Source organism: Melospiza georgiana, chromosome 4 (assembly GCF_028018845.1).
Source record: "Melospiza georgiana isolate bMelGeo1 chromosome 4, bMelGeo1.pri, whole genome shotgun sequence".
In the NCBI taxonomy this organism is placed as follows: Eukaryota; Metazoa; Chordata; class Aves; order Passeriformes; family Passerellidae; genus Melospiza; species Melospiza georgiana.
In genome coordinates this window covers 72,237,573-72,243,572 of record NC_080433.1, presented here as the reverse complement: position 1 = coordinate 72,243,572, position 6,000 = coordinate 72,237,573, and positions in this window count along the sequence as shown.

The following is a 6,000-nucleotide window of genomic DNA, read 5'->3' as shown; positions in this document are numbered from 1 at the left end:
CTCCCAAAAGGAAGGTGACAGAAACAAAATCAAAGCAAAAAGAAGTGGCCCAGTTTGTGTCACACAAGAAAAACAGAAAAAGTTTCCCAATTCCAAGTCATCACATTGCTTTACATTTTCTTTGGCACTTTGACTTTATGTCTCTTCTTATCTTGCAGCTGAACATTTACTTGTGAATGTGTGTGATATACAACTCAGCCATGTAAACAGTCAATTTCAGGAGTTACCATTTGTTTAAGCATTAATTATTTTATTGACAGAAGTTTGGAGACTGGAAACAGAAACGCAGAGCTGTTACCTGACTTGGTCAAAAATAAAATTGGGATAGAACATAGGCCTTTTGGTGTTGCAGTTATAAAACTTCGTAACTGCTACTCTTGGTCAAAACTACCTGTAACCCGCTTCTCACAGCATCAAGGTCCTGCTAATAAAACATATCTGCCAATATTTGGTACCTCCCCAAAATGACTACATAAAACAGCTCCATGAGCAGGCCAAATGATGCTACATGCCTGCAAAGGAGCTTCAAGAACCCACTGGCTAAAATTTCTTCATTCACTTAAGTCAGTTATTGTCCTGCCAGGGAAAAGGAAAAAAAAAAAATCAAACAAGTTTCACTTTGCATGCATTCCTGGTCAGCACTAAACATTTCTTCTAGGTAGCAAGCGTAATATAGGAGATTTTAAATGCTTTCTTTGAAAGTAGAAAAATATATCTTTTAAGCAGTCAAGCGTTAACTGTGAGAATTAAAAATATCTGTTCCATATGTTCAAGTCCCAAGTAAAGTAATATTAAGTATGTAGAAGAAAGTTCAGGTAGGAAGAGCAAATGATTAAAATAAAAGTCCCTTGGGTCAAAATTCGAGCGCAGTGGACATAGATAAAATACCAGGGAAAGCAGATGAAATACAAACAGGATGTGCTGTAGTGTCCAAATGAGACACATTACTAAAAAAAGTATTGCATCATTAACCACTCCATCAACTCCTCTGCCAGGGCTGCAGTGGATTTTGTGTTGCCCACACCTTGGAGAATATGAGAATCTCAGATCACTCTCTGGTATGTTTGCTGTATAATCTTTAATACTTCAAGTTTGAGCATGAATTCTATCTCCCCTCTGTTTTGAAGAGAAACAGCAGATAAATTAGCAGGTGAAAAATTATTTCAGCTGTGCCACAGTGCTCTCAGTGTATGACTGAGTAGTTGCTATCTTCTGCATCGATATCTCTGGTCTGATATGGATGTGATATGCTCAGTCCACAGGTTGTGTTGCAAAATCCATCCATTGTAAAAATACTAAAATGTCATGTTTTACAATATAAAATATTTTGATTTCTCAAATCAGAGAAATTTAATTATTGTTTTTAAGCAATTGTTTCAAAAATTATGTTTTAAAATGTTTGTTCAAATCTAACAAATGTTCCTTGGGTTTGGTCGCATCCACTCTTTCCTTTCCACATCCGTGAAGTTTTTTGCTTTCACACACACACACAGGAAAAAAAAAAAAAAAACAAGAACGAGGAAAACACGATACTCTTGATTGCAATCCCCCAGAAACTGGAGAAACTGGAGGAAGGACTTGGGGACATGTCCTCTTAGCCTGTTTGTTTTTAATTGACCAGATTTCAAGTTGACAGTGGCCCTTTTAGCAGCGCACAGAACAAAAACAGCACCACATGGCCAGCAGGGTCTATTTTAAAGTGATGCTCTCTCATGTCCCCTGCTGAGGATTGCACCATATGAGCCATCAGTAATGCCAAGTCAAAGGCCAAGCATCAATAAAGCTCTTGCTGGGATCAAGAATATGTAAACAATGGAGCAGCCACTTCTAGGAGTGGTTACAGCAGAGGTAAAGCTGAAGTTAGGTGGCATCTAGCTTTTTTCCTCTGAAATTTTACAAAATACAATGTTTTCTTTGGACACTGCTGCTGGCAGTAAGTATTTTAGTGCAGGCTGTATTATTCACATACTTAAATGAATGGAACATGATAGAGAGTATTTGTCCGGGTACAAAGCCTGTGAGAATCAGTGGGAACAGTTCTGCTCATTTCAGTGGTTGCTGGATTAGGTCTGTAGTCAATACCTCAATATCCAGGTATCACAGCAATGAGACCTGGATCATTTACATACAGTGTATGTAAATTCCTTACACACACTCATAAAAGTACACTTGTCTTTAGTGCACTTGAACACATCAGGACTAACCTGAAGTTAAATATTCCTACAATGGAAGTTCACTGAGAACAGGCTGTTATTTCAGAAGGAAAAGACCTACAGAATATCACAGGGACTGCTGCTTTACTTGGTCCTTCTTCCATTCCTGCTATAGGATGGATTAAGATTCCTGTGCGATTTATTTATGATTTATTTATGCATTTCCTGGAACAATTTCCCTAAATCTTGCTAGCTTGTTTTGGAGGGTGGGTTTCTCCACAATTCATGCACCCACAAGAGTTAACTTGACACTCCAAAGAAACAATATAAACCCCCTTGCAAGGACATTACTTCTCTGACCTTAACCAACTCTTTATTGCCATCTGGCCCTGTACATGACTCATCCCATTCTGCCACATTACCATTGACAAGGACACATAAAGCCACAAAAGGAGTTGATGGGCATTCACTCCAGAGCATTAGCTACCTTGCTCCATGCTCCTGGGATCTAACTGTGCCTTTTGACAGCTCTCCAAGCACATTTCCCCATTTCTAGAATGAAACTGAACCTTTGCACTTTATTATTATTATTATTATTATTATTGTTCTCTTTCAGCAAAAAGGTAATTGGGCATGAAAAGTTCAAATCCATTAAATAAAAATTCAATTTAAAATATTTTCCATCCACCAAGCAAGCTCCTATTCATTATGCTGACACTGTACTCCACCTCTGTGCCAAGTGGATCACTCAAAGATGCCCCCCACCACTTCCCTGGCATTTTGTGTGACAAGTAAATCTGCTGTGCACACATTGCTTTATAGGGCATCTCAGTTTTTTTTTCAAATATAAGCAACATTTTTTACAGCACCTTTAAATTCCCAAGTAGAATTTTCTAACTATCAAGGTAATATGAAGTAAACTGTGTTGAGTCTCTCCTGGATATTGTAGCAGACAGACACAGCTTCTCAGTTTTATTTCTGCTTCTTTACTCACTTCAAGTTTTTGAACAGCCTCAGATCCATTCAACTTACTCTACTGCTAAATACAAATTGTAAAATGTGTTTACCTATCAAAAACAATAGCAGGCAATTAAAATAAAAATTGCATCATTCTCTAGGAATCATGGTAGAAGAATTCAGATGTTGCAGTTACCTGGTGCCTTGTTAATTTCAAAAAGCAAAATGAAACAAAATATTCTAATGTTTCAGCCACAGGTTACATATTGTGTTTTCATAAAGGTCACTTTTTCCATAAAGAGGTTTTTTTAAGTGCAAGTTTACTGTACAGTGACACTCTTTTGTCTTAATATCTATTATAAATGTCTTCTTTAAATCTAGCAAAATATTTTCCCCTTACAACTTAATCTGCCAGAAATGCAGAGCACAGCTACTCCATTCTTCACGGGTCGAGTCCTGAAATCTAATAAAAAAAGCCAAAGAGGGACATCTAGTGGTACCACGGACAAAATTAAGAATGAGGAGAGGGAAGAAAAACCTACTGCCATGCCCATGGATCTGAGATAACTGTTGGTTTCTCATCAGGAATGGGGAAAGCTTGAAGGGAAGACTGAAATAATGGGAAGGAAAAATCTGGCTATTTTATTCTTTTCTAACACACTTACAGTGGGAATAACTGTGGGTCTGATTTGTTTGGAGAATGTTGGATTCCTCTAAATGAACTGAATCTAAATGAAAGTGCCATCATCAAACAATGGTGCCACTGAAGCCCAGATTCAAATAAGGAAACTGTAACCAGCTTTCACTTGCAAAATAATCCCCAGAAAAACCAAGAGAACCTGCAGAACTAATTTCATTTACCTTGAAAGCAGGTACATCAAACTACACCCAAGGGTGAAGCATCAAAATAAATTTCAGCCTGACAAAACTTCTTAAATCTCACCCAATGAGCAAATGATAAAATTTAGTGTTTGTCACTCATATTAGCAGTGAATATGCCATTATAATCACCACAGAATCCTCATGCAGAATTAGTGGAATTAGCCATCTGTCAGCTAATGAGGGAGAGAAGCAGCACTGGAACCCTGTCCAGCTGAAGACAAGGAGAGATCAACAGCAAACCCCAAATTGCTAGAGAGACAAAAAAACCCATGAACTACATGGTCCCAACTACCTTCAGCACCAGAGTGCTCACAACAGATCCTTGTAAAAACACCCTTCAAGAGCACAGAAGGAACTCTCACATGATGAGTGTGGGTGCTGCCTGCCCTGCTCTCTGGGAAATGCAGCCTGTAAGATGGACCACACCTGGTTTGATGTGAAAATCCCACAGTAAACATCTTCCCACTGTGTAGTTGCCAGTATTAAATAAATGAGGCAGTCATGCACACTTAGAACATAACTGCAGGCTCTTTAAGGAAAATTGAGGTTTTAGTGTCACTTTCTATCAGAAGAGGAAGCAGATTAAGTTCTGCCTTTATAGCAATTATTTAGGTCTTTTAGATACTTAGAGATTAAGAATTTTAAACCTACCTTGAGCATTTCTGCAGCAATTCCACATGCACTAATCCCTACAGCTCCCACAGTGAGGGTTAAAGAGATGAATCTCAGAAATTCTTCCAGGAAATGTGGGACAACCTCCAGAGCTGACACCTTTCTGCCCAGTTCCCAAACTCACCCTTCTGAAGGTCCTCTCTGATTTCCATGCAAGCATTGTAGTAAATTTGAAAGCAAGTGCCATATAAGACTTCCCAGGCAAAAAGGAAATAATCATCCTTTCCCTGTTGCAGGTGTGATGTTATTTGGGGGCAGTTTTTTAGTCACACAATGCCAAGAGCCATCTGCCACTGCAGTGGTCTGTGTACCAGAGGTGCCTTAAGGCAATTGATTAAACAGAATTAGCTACACATGGGTCTTCTCCATCCTGGTCTGAGGTATTTATAATCCTCTGCAGATATTTAATGACTGGATACACGTAGGAAAACATTCTTAAAAATGAATTTGTTTCAAAGAGATAGTAATGCATTTTTATAAAGCAGAAAGATACCTGTCTGTCTTACCACACTTCATCTACCAGTCTTCATCCAGTTTGCTCCTTGATGTGTTCTAAGCTATCATTTCCTTCCTTTCAGTTCTCTCTTTTCCTTTTACTCTTCATTTTTTCTACAGGACTGACACTACCTTCTGAATTTATTCCCCCTCACAGGACAAGCAGTACCCATGAGACAGTCTTGTTTTTGTCTCTTTTTTTGGTAGTAAAACGACAGGTTCCTTGGAACTTCCTCTTCTTAAGCTCCCTCCAAGTTCTCCCACATACGAGAATAAAAAATAAAAGAATGATGCTGTCAGTGGTGATGCACACCAGGGCCTACCAGCAAAGAGTAAAAGCATTACATTTACACCTGGTAAAAGCATTCAGTTGTGGAGATTAAATGGTACTGCTAAATTAGAGCAGAGTGCTTTGTAGGAGGAAAATCCATGATTAAAATATTTCATACTCCACCTTGCACTGCAATAATGTAAGAGTTGCCTTGATTAAAAAAAAAAAAGGCCAAAACAAAAAAAAAAAAAAAAAAAAAAACCAAAAAAAACCAAAAAAACACCAAAACCCCCACAAAAACAAACTATCTTATGCTTAAAGCCCAAGTTTAGTGTACAGATACACCAGGGAGAACCAATGTGACAGAAAAGAGTGAATCAATGCCTGTTTTCCAAAGCCTCTGAATGGAGATCACACACCTTTCTGGAAGTCATGCTGTGACTGATCTACCCTCAGCAGAAGGGCAGCCACCCCATGGCTTCTATTCCACTAGAGGTCAGGCTGAAGGAGCTAATGATCTATTTGAGCCTTCAGAATCTATGAGTGGGAGTCACTGGCCAAGATTTGGAA